This window comes from Balaenoptera physalus (assembly GCF_965194825.1).
Source record: "Balaenoptera physalus genome assembly, chromosome: 5".
In the NCBI taxonomy this organism is placed as follows: Eukaryota; Metazoa; Chordata; class Mammalia; order Artiodactyla; family Balaenopteridae; genus Balaenoptera; species Balaenoptera physalus.
In genome coordinates, this window is record NC_138884.1 from 143,871,357 (window position 1) to 143,893,763 (window position 22,407).

At 36.3% G+C, this 22,407-nt stretch overlaps 1 long non-coding RNA gene across 1 annotated transcript in view; it reads right to left on the reverse strand.

Annotated features, from left to right (window-relative positions):
* Nucleotides 1-2,391: 2,391 nt before the first annotated feature.
* LOC309661030 overlaps nt 2,392-22,407 on the reverse strand; it is a 33,418-nt gene continuing 13,402 nt past the window's right edge. Inside the window, exon 2 of the long non-coding RNA XR_014263810.1 lies at nt 2,392-7,919. This is a non-coding gene — a long non-coding RNA (uncharacterized lncRNA). The remainder of the gene's footprint in view (nt 7,920-22,407) is intronic.

The following is a 22,407-nucleotide window of genomic DNA, read 5'->3' on the forward strand; positions in this document are numbered from 1 at the left end:
TAACTCTGGGAGTAACTGAAGTGATCAATGGCAGTAGACTATAAGTTTCAGTAAGGCAGGTATTTGTTATCCTTGTATGAAACAAAGTTCATCTCACGCAATGCTTGGTTGATTGTTTACTGCTATTATAAATAAAACTAATGCAGTAGTGTTGAGCTTATAAAGAAGGTAAGTTGAGACTAGGAATATAAATAATTCTAAATACTTTATTTTAAAGAGCACAGCAAATATAACCTTAAGAATGTCTGCTAAATAGTGGTAATAAATCTGAAGATATCTTCAATTTTGGCTGTGTAAATTTGCATGACAACATACAGAAACAGTAGTTGTATCTTTCCGTTTCTGTCACTCACAATAATACACATTGGTAAGCTTATTTAAATGTCTGTAACTTGAAACACAGACACATACACATATGCACATGCACGTATAAGTACGGCAAATTCATTGTAAAAAGCAACTGTCCTCAATATATTCAATTCAAAATTTAGTAAGAAATGGAAGGATTAATTGTTGGAAGTGAGACAAACTTGGATAGGCCAGTCTTGAAATTAAACTTGTTTACTTAAGTGTAGCATATACAAGAACACAGAAAAATCATATAAAGGCATAGAGATTCCAGGAGTGCAAGACAGTCTATCAACTGAGACCCCCAAATGGTAGAAACAAGCTGTATTTTCAAGGAATAACTTCACTATCCTAATATATAGATAAATTGTGGTCCCAGGAAAACTCTGACATGCCAACTTTCAGGAATCCAAGGAGTCACGTCTAGATGATGATACACAAAAATTAGGGATACAGTCACATTAATTGACCTACGTGGGAGAAATGGGAAAAGCATAAGCTTGTCTAGGTGAGGAGGTTACAAGATAGTCAAGATGAGTACAAAAAGAAAAAAACCGAACCATAGCAGTACCTCACTGCACCGTTTGTGCCCCTATTTATTTTATGTCACAAGTCTTGGGACTATAAAGTATAGAGAGGGCTCTGTCTGGTCAAAGCTGCCTCAGAATAGCCTAGGCTCTGCATAATTTTTTTGGTATTGTTCTTTCATTCTTCTACATTTTAATTTGTGCCTTATGTTACTGATCTGGATTGTCGTAAGTATACTGGGTTAACCATTTTATGTGTAAGTATCTCTATATCTTTTCATGTATAAGCTTCTCAAATTCTGCTATTTCATGTGCTGGTTCCTCTGAAGATTATTTCATTCCAAGAGAATAATAATAATAATGATGGAGCTATCTGCTTCTGACCAAGATGGATTAACAGGATCTGGACTGACCCTCCCATCTGAAAATAACAACCAAAAAAATGAACAAAATAATGAAACTATGTTTTGCAAGATCCTGGAAATCAGACAACAAAGGATAATGATCCCTGAGAAATGGGAAACAAATGAGGTGATCCCTACAAATAGCCAAGTTTATTGCCTTGAGAGAGTTCAAGTCTGTTGCACAGGGAAGACAAACCAAAGAAAAGTGACCAACTTCTTGAGTTGAGATGGAACTGAGAGTTGGGAGGAAACAAGAAGACTGGAGTTTGCAGGACAAAAATGATAGAGGAGAGACTTGTACACAGAGAGGACCATAAGGATCTGCAGAGGTTGCCCAAGAGTATTCAGCTGAACAAGGCTATTTGGAAACAACAAAAGGAAGCCAAGGGAAGAACCACATAAAAGACTGAAGGCAACAGTGCCTGGGACACATACACAACACTGGTAATAGTTCCTATTCCACCAATAAAATCAGGAAACCCCAGGATTCAAGGGGAAACGTGCAGAGATTACAGACCACCTTGCCTCAACAGTGGGAAAATAGCTAATCCAAGATTGAGCACTGCTCAGGACTTGCCCACTAAATCTTAAAAGTAAGACATGAAAGGATCAAGCTTTTACCAAGTAACTTCTATATGCTCCAGAAAGAAAGCACAAGAATATTTATACAAGTACAAAAATATCCAGCATGCAACAAGGTAACATTCTCAGTTCCTGGCATTGAATCAAATGTTCCAAGGCTAGCCAAAAAAAGTAGGAAAACCGTCCCCCAAATAAGGACAAAATCAATCAATATATACCAGGAACAGACACATATGTAAACATTATGGAGAATATAAGTCTGGGTGTTTTTTAGCAGTGACCACTGTTCTTCTCACCCAGCTAGACCCACAACTGAGATTTATCAGAATTCTTCCTGATTTTCCCTGGGGACTCCTGATGGAGGTTCCTGGAGAAAAAGCTTGCAGGAGGATCTTAACTTCTTAGTACATTTACAATCCTTAACAGCTACACTCTCACACCAGGTCACAGTCAAATTTAATCAATTCACTAAAAATATCTGGTTTATTCTCCTTTTTTGATTTTTTTTTCCTTTTCTAGGGAGTGTTGGCTTTTTTTTTGTTTGTTTGTTTTATTGAAGTATAGTTGATTTACAATGTTATGTTAGTTTCTGGTATACAGCAAAATGATTCAGTTATACATATATATTATTTTTTATATTCTTTTACATTACGGCTTATTAGAGGATACTAACTATAGTTCCCTATGCTATACAGTAGGACCTTGTTGTGTATCTATTTTATATATAGTAGTTTGTTAGTCCCAAACTCCTAATTTATCTCTCCCCCACCCCTTTTCCCCTTTGGTAACCATACGTTTGTTTTCTTTGTTGTGAGTCTGTTTGCGTTTTGTAAATAAGTTCATTTGTGTCATATTTTAGATTCCACATAAAAGTGATATCATATGGCATTTGTCTTAGTCTGACTTACCTCACTTAGTATGATCATCCCTAGGTCCATCCATGTTGCTGCAAATGGCATTATTTCATTCTTTTTTGCAGCTGAGTAGTATTCCATTGTGCATATATACACCAGTTTCTTTACCCATTCATCTGTCCATGGACATTTAGGTTGTTTCCATGTCTTGTCTATTGTAAATAGGTCTGCTATGAACATTGGGCTGTATGTATCTTTTCGAATTAGAGTTTTCCCCAGATATATGTCTGGAAGTGGGATTGCTGGATCGTATGGCAACTCCATTTTTAGTTTTTTAAAGAACTTCCATAATGTTTTCCATAGTAGCTGTACCTGTTTACATTCCCACCAACAGTGTGGGAAGGTTCCCTTTTCTGCACTCCCTCTCTAGCATTTGTTATTCATAAACTTTTTAATGATGGCCATTCTGACTGGTGTGAGGTGATACCTCACTGTAGTTTTGATTTCCACTTCTCTAGTAACTAGCAATGTTGAGCATCTTTTCATGTGCTTATTGGCACATGTTCATCTGTATGTCTTTTTTGGAGAAAGGTGTATCTAGGTCTTCTGCCCATACCTTGATTAGGTTGTTTGTATTTTTGTTATTGAGTTGTATGAGCTGTTTGTATATTTTGGAAATTAAGCCCTTGTTGTTCACATCATTTGCAAATATTTTCTCCCAGTCTGTAGTTTGTCTTTTCATTTTTTTTTTTTTATGGTTTCGTTTGCTGTGCAAAAAGCTTATAAGTTTGATTAGGTCCCATTTGTTTATTTTTGCTTTAATTTCTATTGTCTTGGGAGACTGACCTAAGAAAACATTTGTACAATTTATGTCAGAGAATGTTTTGCCTCTGTTCTCTTTCAGGAGTTTTATGGTGTCATGTCTTATGTTTAAGTCTTTAAGCTATCTTGAGTATATTTTTGTGTGTGGTGTGAGGGTTCTAACTTCACTGATTTACATGCAGCTGTCCAGCTTTCCCAACGCTACTTGCTGAAGAGACTGTCTTTTCTCCATTGTAAGACTCCACACAAAAACTACTAGAACTGATGAACAAATTCAGCAAGGTAGAAGGATACAAGATTAACATACAGAAATCAATTGCATTTTTTACACTAACAATGAAATATCATAAAGGGAAAGTAAAAAAATAAAATCCCTTTTCAAATAGCATCAAAAAATTAAAATACTTAGGAATAAATCTGACGAAGGAGGTGAAAGGCTTATATGCTGAGAACTACAAAACACTGATAAAGAAAACTGAAGATGATTCAAAGAAATGGAAAGATACCCAACATACTCTTGGATTGGAAGAATTAATATTGTTAAAATGGCCTTACTACCCAAAGCAATCTACAGATTTAATATGATCTTTATCAAATTACCCATGACATTTTTCACAGAACTACAACAAACAATCCAAATGTTTATATGGAATCACAAAAGACCCAGAACTGCCCAAGGAATCCTGAGGAAAAAGGACAAAGCAGGAGTCATAACCCTCCCAGACTTCAGACAATACTTCAAAGCTACAGTAATCAAACCAGCATGGTATTGGCACAAAGACAGACATATGGACCACTGGAACAGAATAGACAGCCCAGAAATAAACCCACACACATCTGGTCAATTAATCTTCAACCAAAGAGGCAAAAATATACAATGGAGAAAAGACAGTCTAGTTTATTCTTTTTACTAGTTTACATTGTGGTCTGTAGCTTCTGTCCTAGGCGAACAAATGCTAGGGTCTTCTTTCTTCCTATAGGTCCCTGTCTCTTTCTAGATTTTGGGTTAGTCATGGTGTTGATCAGGTGAAAAAATTTAAGTCATTCAGGAGAAACCAAATGTATCTTTGTACTGATCAGTGAGAGTAATTTCTTCTGTGGATTTTAGTTAGAATACTGAAGTTTTAAACTGATCTGTTTCCTAGGCTGTATTTTGACTCTAAGAGACAAAAGGCATAATTATTTCTGTGATGCCAACTTCAAACTTTAGAAATATTTTATTACTCATTCAAAAATCTACAAATTAAATAAGCCATTTTCGTATTTTAACCTCTCCAACTTCCGTTAGAACTTCCTATGATTTGTTCTGTTTCAAAAGATTTTCTGTAGTTCTGATATAGTATTTGTTTAATATACCTTATTTACCATATCCATCTTCAAAATGTCTAAATTTTCTCTTTTTAGGTAAGTTTAAAGAGAGAGAAATAAATGAAATATGTAAAAGTCAAATCAATTATTAATATCTCTTTAAACCCTATGAAATAAGATGCAGAATAAACATTTTCTTCAGCTCAACACTGTGAAGGTGTTTTCACAATTTATTTTGTTTAATTATTAAAAAAAACCCTATGAATTAGATGTTACGATTGTTTACCTTCCAAAAGAAGAGTGAGGTTAAAAGAGTTTTAAGGAGCTAGCTCCAAACTGCTACTGAGCAAGCAGCAAGGATAAAATTCAAACTTAATTCTGATGTGGAAGTCTATTTTTTATAAAAACAAAATGGAGTTTATGGCAACTACACTCAACAGATACATAGTATTTCACTCAAACACTATTTCTAGCTACTATTCTCTAACTTAATTTTTTTTAACCCATTATTAGAAAAGCTGCATCAAAGAGAAGGCCTAATGATTGCAGTTTCAAGTCTAGAAAATTCATTGTTATGGGTATAAATATGTTAGGATACAGAAATATAGTCAGGAACATTGTGGAGGCACAATGTTACCTACTGAACTGCACAAATATGCTATTTAGTTGTGCACATGTGTAAGAAGGATAATGTCATTTATTAAAAGAAAAAAACAGTTGCAAATGGCATTTTAATTTAAAATATACATATATAAAAAATCTCTTAAATGGAAAATTATTGCAAATCCACAAATTGTTAAATTATTTATACAATTTTCCTTCTGTTAATTAGAAAAGTTGAATAATGCAACATTTTCTTGTTGAATTTCAAAGCTAAAGTTACGGAAGAGGTAAGTGATCTATTTTCTGAAGTTAATAGTTATCTTGTAATTAAATTAGTTAATAACTGATACAAGTATTGGTTCAAGTATGAATAAAGAGTAAATTAAATATTCTAATAGTCCCAGCTTTTAAAAAAAGGATTTTTTTAAAATTTCATAATTGAAACAAATGGAATTCGTTTGATAAAATACTGGATTAAAATGTTTATTTTTATTGTAATTTATTTTATAATTTTAATAGATAATTCATGGATATTGAAGATTATTTCAGAGACAAAAAATGCATAACAGACAGAATTATCTATAATTTCTAATGCCATATATACTGATTCTTTTCCTGCTTTAAATTTGATACTGTACTTAGTTTATTTTAGTTATCTAATTCAGTTACCTAATTATCACTTGTGATTTTAAAAATTAAATTGCTTGTTGCTAAAATATTTTTATTAATCATTTACATAAGTTGCATTGGCTTTTCAGAAAGTGATGCTAAATGTCAGTCAATATGATGAATTCAATCAGAAAACAGTTAAAAATTAATAATAGTTCATTGTATGGTTATTAGGATAAGTGGTCAATTACTAGTAAACAGTAGAACTGTTGCATTCTACTGAGTTGAAATTTACTAATTTTTCCTTTTGTAGATATGTTTCACTCATAGCAGCTGGCATGAGATTCCCCTTTCATTCTCTTTTGGAAACTGATTATGAGAATACAGGATAATTTTTACTTTCCTATATCTACTCCCATGTAGAGAAGTGTTTGCAATATAAATGGGAGTAGTATTAGTGTTAATTCAATACCCCAAACAAGCTTTTTTTATTTTTCTATGCTAAGCTATTTGATCTTTTTCAAGAGACTTTCTAATAGAGGAAAAGAGTAGGTGGAGAGGTGGGAGTTCAATATGAAGGCATAAGGTCACCTCTAATTCATGCTTTATTTACACATAGTGTTGTTTTAATTATAACTTAATTAGTAGTTTTGACCTTAGAACTTAATGCATTTAATAGTGAACAATCCACTTAAACAGTTCAGAGTCTGAATTCCTTATTATAAAAGATGGCCATAAAGAGTTACTGTGAGTCTCGAGATACTGAGTGGAAATACCTACTAGTATAGAATGTTCTTTGTAAATATAAGACATAATTATTATTTTTCTTGATTGTTTTCCCCGTTGGAGTCTCTGTTCAAGATACTAATTTGAGTATCGTAATAACTTTATTCCTTCATGTACTAAGGTAAATCTCAACCTATACCTCTGTTAAACACAGAAATGATTTCGTTCTCAAATAATACAAGTGAAATTTCCTCTCTACTCAGAACAGCTTTGGTATGATTGGAAATGTTTATGATACATATGGCACACATTATCTCTCAAGAGTTCAAAGTGAATGTTCTTGGGTGAGCACTGAGCTTTTTTATTAGCAGATGAATTGACAAAGAGGAAAAACACAATTGACAGAATCTATAGCAAGAATCAGAGAAACTTATTTCTAAATATAGCTCTTATCACATTGCATGATGTAGTTAAGTTTGTAACTTAGAGTTAGTTTCTTTATCTGTCCAGTAAATATTAGGGTATCTATTTTACAGTTTTTGAAGGAACATAGTATGAAATTATACACACACATCTATGTTAAAATGATGTACAAAGTAACACAGGTTTTTCCTTTGTCTTACTTTGTTTTAAACTGGAGAGTATTTTTAAGAGTAAAGTTTCTTTTTTAAACCATTTTATGATGTATGATTGACATATGATAAGCTGTGGTACTTAATGTCTACAATTGATGAGTTTGGAGATAAGTGTACACCCATGAAGCCATCACCACAATGTATGCCATAAACATATCCATTACCTCCAAAAGTTTCCTCCTGCCTTGTCTATTTATTATTAGTTTTCTCATAAAAACACTTAACATAAGATTCACCTTCCTAACAGTGTTTTAAGTATACAATACCATATTAACTGCAGACACTATGCTGTACAGTAGATTTCTAGGACCTAGTTATCTTGGGCAACTGAAACTATGTACCATTTTTCTAATACCTCCTTATTTCCCTCTCCCTCCAGTCCCTGGAAACCACCATTCCACTTTCTGCTTCTATGAATTTGAATATTTTAGATTTCTCATACAAGTGGTATCATGCAGTATTTGCCCTTCTGTGTCTGGCTTATTCACATAGCATAATGTCCTCCAGACTCATCTATGTTGTTGCAAATGGCAGAATTTCCATCTTTTTTTTTTTTTAAGGTTGAATAATATTTAATTGTATATACCATAATTTTTTTACCCATTTATTGGTCAATGGAGATTTAGGTTACATCCATGTCTTTGGCTATTGTGAATAATGCTGCGATGAACATGGGAGTGCAGATAACTCTTTGAGATCCTAATTTTATTTTCTTTGGATTTATACCATAAATGGAACTGCTAGATTATATGATAGTATTACTTTTAATTTTTTGAGGAGTCACCATACTGTTTAGTTCTTGCATCAATTTACATTCCAACCAACAGTGTACAAGGATTACCTTTACTTCACATCTTTGCCAACACTTTTTTTTTTTTTTTAAATAACAGCCATCCTAACAAGTGTGAGGTTTTGAGTACAAGTGGTTTTATTTGGTAGATGATCCCAGGAAACAAAATAGGGAAGCAGGAGTCAGAAAAGATGGAAGGCTGCCAGATAAAGGCATATTTTCAAGTAAGTTACTACTGTAGGAAATCTGAGTTTATTCCTACTGGTGCAGTTTGGAAGCCAGTGTAGTATACATGCCTCATTGTAATGCCACTTAGAGGCAAAAGATCTGGGGTGTTTTTGTGCTGTCCATCCTTGACTGACGGCCCTTCTGGAAGGGACTTTACATTGCTGACACTTCTGTTGTGCAGTGTTCACAGGGAGAGCAGATCTGAGGGGGCAGAGAGCCTTCAGACATACAGATCCAAGTTCTGGCACTCGGAGGTCTGGGCTACATGCACAGCAATGGGAAAAGCGAGGGGATGGGACATTGGTTGTGTCTGTTGTTGACCCATTCACAGCTCAGATCTATACCACTTTATAACCATAGAAACTGTGACTGTTTCTTGATGGTAGTCAGCAGTCACAACAATATCTGAAGAAAAGACAACAATAGAGTTGGTGTGTCAAGCTAGGTGTAGTAGTTAACGCTGAGGAAATAATTAATATTCATCACTTTTCTCCTCTGTCAAATATTTTGATGCTCTTCATTCTTGATAGGAATATCTGCTGATGTATATTTCTTACCACGTGAAGTAACCCAAATCTATGTTCCCAAAGGGATCTGAACCTCTGACTATCATGTCGTTTCTAGGCATGGTTGGTGCAATTGTCCAATCATGGTTATGATCATGGAAACAATAAATGGATTCAGAGTACATTTCAAGTCCTAGACATAGTATTTCTCAGATCTCATCCTGTAGTAAGAAGTACCATCTCATGATGATCAGTATTAATGAGTCTGAACATTTTAGTGGTCCCTTTCTCTGTCTACTGGTCTACTGGAATGAAGAACTCAAATGATCAAGTGGCAGCCTTAGCTTTTGTTTCAGTGGAATCTTTCTTCTGTCCATTATTAGAATTACTCCTCCACAGAAACCTGGACCTCTAGTCCAACAGAGACTGCAAGTGTGAAAATAGGAAGCAGAAATTCCCCAAGGGGGTACCTCTACCACCCCCTGGTTCAGAGATACATGTATTCTATCTAAAGCAACACAGCACCATATGATAGCCATTGGCTCAAAAAGTCTTGAAATCCTTCAGGGTTTCAGGCCCAAGCTGATGCTTTAGAATGCCTTAAGTCCAATCCAATATTCTATTAGTCTGGTGACTTCTGTATGATGTGGTACATGGTAGGACAAGGGAAAATTAAGGTCACGTGCTCATTCATCATAATGTGAGTCTACCTTGTGCCAACAGGCTAGCCAGAGTATGTTGTTTTCAGGTCAATGGGAAAGACACAAGAGAAAAAGAAGAAACACATGAGGCCTCTTTAGCCCTAGGCTTCACACCACCACAATGTCATTTCTGGCTCATGCAACTGGCTAAAGTGAAAAGTCAAAGAGTGAGGAAATAAAACAACCTACAATTAAGGCAATGATAAGTATGTGGATTCATGTAGGGGTGAACAGTTTGGGGCAGTCCTTCAATTTATCACATTAACTGACTTAAAAAAAATAGTGTCATATATGTATATATTTTTAGTTCAAAAAATTAAAGATAATGTATGAACGCCCTCATATGAATATTTTACACACCTCATTTCAATATTTTACCTGAGATACATTTTAAATAGCGCTTCTCACTCTGTCAACAATACTTTATAAATTAGTGTAGTAAATTAGTATGTTTGACCCATTTATAGTTAGTTAAAAACATGTGAAGTAAAAAGCAGAAATATGTAATTGGGTTCAAGATACACACCTCATTTATGAAAGAAAATTTTTAAACTCTTAAAAGCAATGCAAAATTACTAAAGTTGGCTTAAAAGTATCTAAATATTGACAAAAAGTAAAATGAAAAGAAAATGAGATGGATTACCTCATTTTAACCAAACTGAGAAGTTTGGTTTAGAGAAATGCATTTTTAAAAGACAACAAGAATCGAATAAAGAAAAGAAAAATCAGTCAAATTTTAGGTAGTGAGAAACAATTGATGCTCGAATAGAAACAAGCAGATTAATTCTCCTAAACTGAATACCTATGCTCAAGCTAAAATTAAAATAAGTTTGGCTAAATATGGTTCTACCAGCTTAAGAAGAATAAAAATAGAAATACTTAGATATTTTGATATATACTCACAATAATGCTCTTTTTATATTTTGTTGGTTATTTGAAAGTATCTTCATTTTGGAGTTTGCACATACTTTTTCTAAGTGTTTACCAGAGGTAGGTGTTCCACAAGATTTAGTGAATAATCAAGGATTAGTTTGAAATCAATAGCAGGTAGCAGCTTCACAACAAGTAGCAAATGAACAAAGAGCGTAAATTCGACATATCGAGATGATGGTAAGGCAAATTTAGGGAATCCATAGATAAACAGAAGTAGGAATAAAGTTTTACCTAATAAAAATTCATAAAAACTCAAATGAACTGAAGGAAATTTATGGGTTAAGGTCTTATTATAAGAAGGGACATAAATCAAAAGAATATGAATCATCTTAGATATTATTGTTGCTCATAGAAAAAGAACAAAATACCCTTCAATAATGACAAGATATTGAAGAAGAAAATTAAGACATTTAAAAATTTCATTCAAACTCATTTATCCCGTAATGTTATTATCAACATAATATTACCTAAGTTGACAACCGATATGGAAAAGTTAGGCATAATTCCAACAATTAATTCAAGAAATATTTCCCCCTATGTTATCTGAGAAATGGTTGAAAATACATTTGCTTGTATAGACATAGAATAAATATGATTTTACTGACATAATACGACCTAAATATTTCTAATAATATCTGTTTTTTCCTTTCAAAAAAGAATTTATGCACTCAATAAATCTACTCTGACAATGTCTCAAAGCACAAGGAGTTTCTGAGACAAAAGATAATATACAAGGAAATTACGTTCTGTTACCAAAAAAAGGAACTGATTATGTGATCCTCAAATGAATAAGACATAAGACTGTATCATAAAGATACAGAATAAAGATTCTGCCTAGAGTGACTGTAAAAAATTACAAAACACCATAGTACATATGGTAGTTTATCTTTAATAAGAAGTCCAGAAAATAGCTAATTACTTTGTTGGGAACCCCCTTACAAGATTTACAGGAGGACAATTTTAATTATTCAGTCTCATGCTATTATGCTATTTGATGACACATCATTATCAAATAGACACTTTGTTTTCAGCAGAAATCATCCATCATTGTCAAACCCAAGCTTTGATCAATACAGTTATACTTTATTACTTAGATTTTAATTTACATTATTTCTCAATTTTCCCTGAGTAATCATTTAAAAGGCTGGTCAAAAACCATGCAGGATTATTTTTAAACTATTTGAACAGCAACCATAATTTAGAACAAGTGAGTTGCAGCAGCAGTTCTTGCCTCTAGAGACTAGGCTCCAAAATGACCCCATATGCCATCGAATGAATTGCATAAAGATATGAGCTCAAAATAAGTTGCTCTTAACCTTGAATGTGTGAACAATTTTGCATATCCATAATTGTCAATATGGCACCCTTCAGGATACACTGGTTTCTCTGGGCACAGAGCCAATCAGTCTTATGTTCAGTTATATGTGAGCCAGCAGGACTTCTGACAGGTGCATTGTGGTGGTGAACTGCCCTTATCTACACTCTTTAACTCTCCAGTGACTTTTTGTTCTGTGATGCTTCCTAGGGAACAGGTCGTGATAGAGATGAGTAAAGCATAACATGTGTACCTTACAGTGATGAGGGCACCAGTAGTGTCCAAAGATAATATTCTAAAAAACAGTATGACAATTCTGCAGGCCTCTTGTACATGCTCACTCATTGGAAAAAGCCATTCCCTGATTATCTCTTCAAACAGATGTAACTAGGTAGTTAACCTAAAATATCCAGCGACCTTAGAGTATAGTAACGGATATGGACTTCATGCTAGATCAAGGCTGTCATGTAGATGCATCCATTCCTAAAAATTTCCTTTAAATTTTAAGACCTTCTGAAAAATAATTAGATAAGCCCCTTTCAAAATTAAGTATTATTGTCAAAAGTCCTATACCTATTGAACATCTAAATTCAACAGGCTTTTTTTAAGTTGTTCCAGGAAAAGTGCCGATATGTGTTTTGTCTAATGGGAGGATTCTTTTTCAACTCTAGATATAATGAAAATGAATGTTCCCTTTAAGAAAAGTACAATATTAAAATGTTAGAGATACATTCTCTTGATGATGTTATAGAGGAACATACACTCCTATACTACTGGTAGAAATACACAGTTGCACAACATATATAAAAAGTTATTTGGTAATATCTAAAAATATAGTTACTGATTTGTCTCTTTATACAGAAATCCCTTCTTTAGGAATCTCTTCCAAAGATATCCTAGAAATACTAAAACGTCATATGCACAAGGTGATTTACTGTTGTCCTATTTGTCAAAACAAAAAAACCCGGAAGTAATCAAAATGTCCATTTATAAGGGACTTGTTGAATAAACTATGATACATCCATGGAAGAGAGTACTATATATCTCTAAAAAGAATGAGGAAAATTTTTATACATGATTATAGATTAATCTCTAAAAATCTTTTCATCTTTTTTGCAAAACAAAGTGATCACTATACTACCTTTTATTTATGAATGGGATAAAAGATATATATAAAAGGAGTTAGATATATATGCATCTATACATATATATATACACACAACAGATGCTTATATTTAAAAAATGTAAGTAGAAACAAAAAACTAATGAAGGGGGGGCCTCGGGAAGATGGCGGAAGAGTAAGACGCGGAGATCACCTTCCTTCCCACAGATACAGTAGAAATACATCTACACGTGGAACTGCTCCTACAGAACACCCACTGAACGCTGGCAGAAAACGTCCGACCTCCAAAAAGGCAAGAAACTCCCCCCGTACTTGGGTAGGGCAAAAGAAAAAAGAAATAACAGAGACAAAAGAATAGGGACGGCACCTGCACCAGTGGGAGGGAGCCGTGAAGGAGGAAAGATTTCCACGCACTAGGAAGCCCCTTCGCGGGCAGAGACTGCGGGTGGCAGAGGGGGGAAGCTTCGGAGCCACGGAGGAGAGCGCAGCCACAGGGGTGCGGAGGGCAAAGCGGAGAGGTTCCCGCACGGAGGCTCGGCGCCGAGCAGCACTCTCCAGCCCGAGAGGCTTGTCTGCTCACCCGCCGGGGCGGGCGGGGCTGGGAGCTGAGGCTCGGGCTTCGGTTGGATCGCAGGGAGAGGACTGGGGTTGGCGGCGTGAAAACAGCCTGAAGGGGTCAGTGCACCACAGCTAGCCGAGAGGGAGTCCCGGAAAAAGTCTGCAGCTGCCGAAGAGGCAAGAGACTTTTTCTTCCCTCTTTGTTTCCTGGTGCGCGAGGAGAGGGGATTCAGAGCGCCGCCTAAACGAACTCCAGAGACGGGCGCGAGCCGCAGCTACCAGCGCGGATCCCACAGCAACAGGGGCGCAGAGGGAAAAACGGAGAGATTCCCGCACAGAGGATCGGCGCCGAGCAGCGCTCACCAGCCCGAGAGGCTTGTCTGCTCCCCCGCCGGGGCGGGCGGGGCTGGGAGCTGAGGCTCGGCTTTGGTCGGATCGCAGGGAGAGGACTGAGGCTGGCGGCGTGAACACCGCCTGAAGGGGTTAGTGCACAACAGCTGGCTGGGAGGGAGACCGGGAAAAGGTCTGCAGCTCCCGAAGAGGCAAGAGACTTTTTCTTGCCTCTTTGTTTTGCGGCGCGCAAGGAGAGGGGATTCAGAGCGCCGCCTAAACGAGCTCCAGAGAAGGGCGCGAGCCGCGGCGATCAGCACGGACCCCAGAGACGGGCATGAGACGCTGGGGCTGCTGCTGCCGCCTCCAAAAAGCCTGTGTGTGAGCACAGGTCACTCTCCACACCGCCCCTCCCGGGAGCCTGTGCAGCCTGCCACTGCCAGGGTCCCGTGATCCGGGGACAAGTTCCCCGGGAGAACGCACTGCCCGCCTCAGGCTGGTGCAACGTCACGCTGGCCTCTGCCGCCGCAGGCTCGCCCCGCCTCCTCCATACCGCTCCCTCCCCGCGGCCTGAGTGAGCCAGAGCCCCGAAGCAGCTGCTCCTTTAACCCCGTCCTGTCTGGGCGGGGAATAGACGCCCTCAGGCGACCTACACGCAGAGGCGGGTCCAAATCCAAAGCTGAACCCCAGGAGCTGTGCGAACAGGGAAGATAAGGGGAAATCTCTCCCAGCAGCCTTAGAAGCAGCGGATTAAAACTCCACAAACAACTTGATGTGCCTGCATCTGTTGAATACCTGAATAGACAACGAATCATCCCAAATTCAGGAGGTGGACTTTGGGAGCAGGATATATTAATTTTTCCCCTTTTCCTTTTATTTGTGAGTGTATATGTATATGCTTCTGGGTGCGATTTTGTCTGTATAGCTTTGCTTTACAATAGCTTTATTTTACTTCACTATATTATAGCCTCTTTCTTTCTTTCTATATTTTCTCCCTTTTACTCTGAGCCGTGTGGACGAAAGGCTCTTGGTGCTCCAGCCAGGCATCAGGGCCGTGCCTCTGAGGTGGGAGAGCCAACTTCAGGACACTGGTCCACAAGAGACCTCCCAGCTCCACGTAATACCAAACGGCAAAAATCTCTCAGAGATCTCCATCTCAACATCAAGACCCAGTTTCACTCAACGACCAGCAAGCTACAGTGCTGGACACCCTATGCCAAACAACTAGCAAGACAGGAACACAGCCCCATCCATTAGCAGAGAGGCTGCCTAAAATCATAATAAGGCCACAGACACCCCAAAATACACCACCAGACGTGGACGTGCCCACCAGAAAGACAAGATCCAACCTCATCCACCAGAGCTCAGGCACTAGTTCCCTCCACCAGGAAGCCTACACAACCCACTGAACCAACCTTAGCCACTGGGGACAGATACCAAAAACAACAGGAACTACGAACCTGCAGCCTGTGAAAAGGAGACCCCAAACACAGTAAGATAAGCAAAATGAGACGACAGAAAAACACACAGCAGATGAAGGAGCAGGGTCAGAACATACCAGACTTAACAAATGAAGAGGAAATAGGTAGTCTACCTGAAAAAGAATTCAGAATAATGATAGTAAGGATGATCCAAAATCTTGGAAATAGAATAGACAAAATGCAAGAAACATTTAACAAGGACGTAGAAGAACTAAAGAGGAACCAAGCAATGATGAAAACCACAATAAATGAAATTAAAAATACTCTAGATGGGATCAATAGCAGAATAACTGAGGCAGAAAAAAGGATAAGTGACCTGGAAGATAAAATGGTGGAAATAACTACTGCAGAGCAGGATAAAGAAAAAAGAATGAAAAGAACTGAGGACAGTCTCAGAGACCTCTGGGACAACATTAAACGCACCAACATTCGAATTATAGGGGTCCCAGAAGAAGAAGAGAAAAAGAAAGGGACTGAGAAGATATTTGAAGAGATTATAGTTGAAAACTTCCCTAATATGGGAAAGGAAATAGTTAATCAAGTCCTGGAAGCACAGAGAGTCCCATACAGGATAAACCCAAGGAGAAACACACCAAGACACATATTAATCAAACTGTCAAAAATTAAATATAAGGAAAACATATTAAAGGCAGCAAGGGAAAAACAGCAAATAACACACAAGGGAATCCCCATAAGGTTAACATCTGATCTTTCAGCAGAAACTCTGCAAGCCAGAAGGGAGTGGCAGGATATACTTAAAGTGATGAAGGAGAAAAACCTACAACCAAGATTACACTACCCAGCAAGGATCTCATTCAGATTCGATGGAGAAATTAAAACCTTTACAGACAAGCAAAAGCTGAGAGAGTTCAGCACCACCAAACCAGCTTTACAACAAATGCTAAAGGAACTTCTCTAGGCAAGAAACACAAGAGAAGGAAAACACCTACAATAACAAACCCAAAACATTTAAGAAAATGGGAATAGGAACATACATATTGATAATTACCTTGAATGTAAATGGATTAAATGCTCTCACCAAAAGACACAGGCTGGCTGAATGGATACAAAAACAAGACCCATATATATGCTGTCTACAAGAGACCCACTTCAGACCTAGAGACACATATAGACTGAAAGTGAGGGGATGGAAAAAGATATTCCATGCAAATGGAAATCAAAAGAAAGCTGGAGGAGCAATTCTCATATCAGACAAAATAGACTTTAAAATAAAGACTATTACAAGAGACAAAGAAGGACACTATATAATGATCAAGGGATCGATCCAAGAGAAAGGTATAACAATTGTAAATATTTATGCACCCAACATAGGAGCACCTCAATACATAAGGCAAATACTAACAGCCATAAAAGGGGAAATCGACAGCAACACAATCATAGTAGGGGACTTTAACACCCCACTCTCACCAATGGACAGATCATCCAAAATGAAAATAAATAAGGAAACACAAGCTTTAAATGATACATTAAACAAGATGGACTTAATTGATATTTATAGGACATTCCACCCAAAAACAACAGAATACACATGTTTCTCAAGTGCTCATGGAACATTCTCCAGGATAGATCATATCTTGGGTCACAAATCAAGCCTTGGTAAATTTAAGAAAATTGAAATCGTATCAAGTATCTTTTCTGACCACAACGTTATGAGACTAGATATCAATTACAGGAAAAGATCTGTAAAAAATACAAACACATGGAGGCTACACAACACATTACTTAATAACGAAGTGATCACTGAAGAAATCAAAGGGGAAATCAAAAAATACCTAGAAACAAATGACAATGGAGATACGACGACCCAAAACCTATGGGACGCAGCAAAAGCAGTGCTAAGAGGGAAGTTTATAGCAATACAAGCCTACCTCAAGAAACAGGAAACATCTCGAATAAATAACCTAACCTTGCACCTAAAGCAATTAGAGAAAGAAGAACAAAAAAACCCCAAAGCCAGCCGAAGGAAAGAAATTATAAAGATCAGGTCAGAAATAAATGAAAAAGAAATGAAGGAAACAATAGCAAAAATCAATGAAACTAAAAGCTGGTTCTTTAAGAAGATAAACAAAATTGATAAACCATTAGCCAGACTCATCAAGAGAAAAAGGGAGAAGACTCAGATCAATAGAATTAGAAATGAAAAAGGAGAAGTAACCACTGACACTGCAGAAATACAAAAGATCATGAGAGATTACTACAAGCAACTCTATGCCAATAAAATGGACAACCTGGAAGAAATGGACAGATTCTTAGAAATGCACAAACTGCCGAGACTGAACCAGGAAGAAATAGAAAATATGAACAGACCAATCACAAGCACTGAAATTGAAACTGTGATTAAAAACCTTGCAACAAACAAAAGCCCAGGACCAGATGGCTTCACAGGTGAATTCTATCAAACATTTAGAGAAGAGCTAACACCTATCCTTCTCAAACTCTTCCAAAATATTGCAGAGGGAGGAACACTCCCAAACTCATTCTACGAGGCCACCATCACCCTGATACCAAAACCAGACAAAGATGTCACAAAGAAAGAAAACTACAGGCCAATATCACTGATGAACATAGATGCAAAAATCCTCAACAAAATACTAGCAAACAGAATCCAACAGCACATTAAAAGGATCATACACCATGATCAAGTGGGGTTTATCCCAGGAATGCAAGGATTCTTCAATATATGCAAATCAATCAATGTGATACATCATATTAACAAATTGAAGGAGAAAAACCATATGATCATCTCAATAGATGCAGAGAAAGCTTTCGACAAAATTCAACACCCATTTATGATAAAAGCCCTGCAGAAAGTAGGCATAGAGGGAACTTTCCTCAACATAATAAAGGCCATATATGACAAACCCACAGCCAACATTGTCCTCAATGGTGAAAAACTGAAACCATTTCCACTAAGATCAGGAACAAGACAAGGTTGCCCACTCTCACCACTATTATTCAACATAGTTTTGGAAGTGTTAGCCACAGCAATCAGAGAAGACAAAGAAATAAAAGGAATCCAAATCGGAAAAGAAGAAGTAAAGCTGTCACTATTTGCAGATGACATGATACTATACATAGAGAATCCTAAAGATGCTACCAGAAACCTCCTAGAGCTAATCAATGAATTTGGTAAAGTAGCAGGATACAAAATTAATGCACAGAAATCTCTTGCATTTCTATACACTAATGACGAAAAATCTGAAAGTGAAATTAAGAAAACACTCCCATTTACCATTGCAACAAAAAGAATAAAATATCTAGGAATAAACCTACCTAAGGAGACAAAAGACCTGTATGCAGAAAATTATAAGACACTGATGAAAGAAATTAAAGATGATACAAATAGATGGAGAGATAAACCATGTTCCTGGATTGGAAGAATCAACATTGTGAAAATGACTCTACTACCCAAAGCAATCTACAGATTCAATGCAATCCCTATCAAACTACCACTGGCATTTTTCACAGAACTAGAACAAAAAATTTCACAATTTGTATGGAAACACAAAAGACCCCGAATAGCCAAAGCAATCTTGAGAACGAAAAATGGAGCTGGGGGAATCAGGCTCCCTGACTTTAGACTATATTACAAAGCTTCAGTAATCAAGACAGTTTGGTACTGGCACAAAAACAGAAATATAGATCAATGGAACAGGATAGAAAGCCCAGAGATAAACCCACACACATATGGGCACCTTATTTTTGATAAAGGAGGCAAGCATATACAGTGGAGAAAAGACAGCCTCTTCAATAAGTGGTGCTGGGAAAATTGGACAGGTACATGTAAAAGTATGAAATTAGAACACTCCCTGACACCATACACAAAAATAAACTCAAAATGGAGTAAAGACCTAAGTGTAAGGGCAGACACTATCAAACTCTTAGAGGAAAACATAGGCAGAACACTCTATGACATACATCACAGCAAGATTCTTTTTGACCCAGCTCCCAGAGAAATGGAAATAAGAACACAAATAAACAAATGGGACCTAATGAAACTTAAAAGCTTTTGCACAGCAAAGGAAACCATAAACAAGACCAAAAGACAACCATCAGAATGGGAGAAAATATTTGCAAATGAAGCAACTGACAAAGGATTAATCTCCAAGATTTACAAGCAGCTCATGCAGCTCAATAACAAAAAAACGAACAACCCAATCCAAAAATGGGCAGAAGACCTAAATAGACATTTCTCCAAAGAAGATATACAGATGGCCTACAGACACATGAAAGAATGCTCAACATCATTAATCATTAGAGAAATGCAAATCAAAACTACAATGAGATATCATCTCACACCGGTCAGAATGGCCATCATCAAAAAATCTAGAAACAATAAATGCTGGAGAGGGTGTGGAGGAAAGGGAACACTCTTGCACTGTTGGTGGGAATGTAAATTGATACAGCCACTGTGGAGAACAGTATGGAGGTTCCTTAAAAAACTACAAATAGAACTACCATACGACCCAGCAATCCCACTACTGGGCATATACCCTGAGAAAACCATAGGTTAAAAAGAGTCATGTACCAAAATGTTCATTGCAGCTCTATTTACAATAGCCAGGACATGGAAGCAATCTAAATGTCCATCGACAGATGAATGGATAAAGAAGATGTGGCACATATATACAATGGAATATTACTCAGCCATAAAAAGAAATGAAATGGAGGTATTTGTAATGAGGTGGATGGAGTTAGAGTCTGTCATACAGAGTGAAGTAAGTCAGAAAGAGAAAAACAAATACAGTATGCTAACACATATATACGGAATCTAAGGAAAAAAAAAAAAAAAGGCCATGAAGAACCTATTGGCAAGACGGGAATAAAGACACAGACCTACTAGAGAATGGACTTGAGGGTATGGGGAGGGGGAAGGGTAAGCTGTGACAAAGTGAGAGAGTGGCATGGACATATATACACTACCAAATGTAAAATAGATAACTAGTGGGAAGCAGCCGCATGGCACAGGGAGATCAGCTCGGTGCTTTGTGACCACCTAGAGGGATGGGATGGGGAGGGTGGGAGGGAGGGAGATGCAAGAGGGAAGACAAATGGGAACATATTGTGTGTGTATAACTGATTCACTTTGTTATAAAGCAGAAGCTAACACACCATTGTAAGGCAATTATAATTCAATAAAGATGTTAAAAAAAAAAAAAACTAATGAAAATTATGACATACAAAGTGGAAGAAGAGAGACATAAGGAGGAAGAAATTGAATGTATACTTCTCTGAATATATCTTGTTTTACAGATTGGAATTTAGAGCCTTCTAACTATTTTGCATAATTAAAACATTAAATATAAATTAATAAAATAACCCCTTTAAGTGGAAAGCAAAATAAAACTAAACTAAACTATATATCAATTTGACAGCTTAACCATGCAATATTTTTTTTAATGACCTTATAACACAGTAATCTTAAGGTCATCCTTACTGGGATATATCAGAATTAAAAAGAACTGAAAAGAAATCTCAAACAGTATTTAGTGACCATGTTCACAGTAAAAATATTGGCATTATTACTTTGAAGATTTGCATGTAGACAGATATATTAGATAGATACATAGATGATAAGTAGAAAATAAGTAACTGTATTAATAACTTTGGAAAATACAATTTTGAGAACAAAGATAAAAAAATTTAAAGATAAAGAATTTTAGTAAAAACTTCATATTTTTAAATTTTAATTGCAACCAGAATATAAACTCTTGGGTTGTTTATTTTCTCTTAAAATATGTATTTTCTGGCTGTTAAGCTGAAAAGGCCTAGAAGCAATGGCCAAACTGGCCAAACCAGATATAAAGAACCAAGACTGTGGTATCTAAATAGCACCACATAGTAAAGTAAGCCAAGACCTCTTGCAAAAATAGTAGATTCTGCTCTGTGATAAAGAACTATACAATGTAAGCCTGGAACTATTTGTCATACCAAAAAGCAGCACAAAGAAACTACCTGAGTCCTGTTGGAAGGTCACGGGTATCAAATAAAGTGTTTCTACCAGTTGAAGACAGTTTGATTTAAACATCAAGAACTATAATGAATGCAATGAACCCTTCAAACATGTTAAAAATCCATGAGTTCATAATAATTTTAAAAAGTTCATTCATCACTCCTCTCAAGGTTGCTAGGGCATTAAATCATTGTTCTGGAAACTTATAAATACATAACAGAAAAGAATCAAGCATTTACCCTTCCTTTTGTGTACCAATGTATTTAAGGGTAATCAAATAGTTGATGAGTAAATTTTTTTATGGAAGAATCACACCTAATATATCCAGAAAAAAATGGTAACATTGAAACAACAGAATTTTGCATACCTTAATGAAGTAATGGGTCTTGCCAATGATGTTAAAAGGCTGCTAAAACATTAAATAAAAAATTGATGAAGAATTTTATAGCAGAGAGATCAAAAAATGAGAGTTGACCATATACTCTGAACCTCATAAGACATTCTTGACAAAAAAAAAAACTAAAATTGAGTCTAATCAAACCCTTTGATCTAATCAATTTATGTAAAATATAGGGAATACAGAATTATGTTAAATGATATCATAGTGATACAGATAATTAAACCCAAAATGTGGAAAATTATTTAAGGCAAAAGAAATAAGAAATAAAAGGCAAGACAAAAAATGAAGAGATTTTACAGATTAAAAGAGACCAGGAGATATACAAAGTAAATAAAAGAGGAAGTTCTTTTTGATGTTGATATGAAAGAACCAATTATCAAAAAAGACATTTATGAGACAAATGGAGACATAATCATGAAGGGATATTAGACGATATTAGGAAATATTTTCCTTTTTTAGGTATAATAATGGATTCAGGTTATGTAATTTTATGTAAGTAATTTTTTCAAAAGTATTTCTTAGAGAGGCATGTTTTTTTAAGGGTAAACTTTTATAATGTCTGTGTATACTTTAAAACAATCCACTTTAGTGGGTGAGGGAAAGCTGGGTGACATACCACACCTTCCCATTTCCACACCCACTGAATGTGG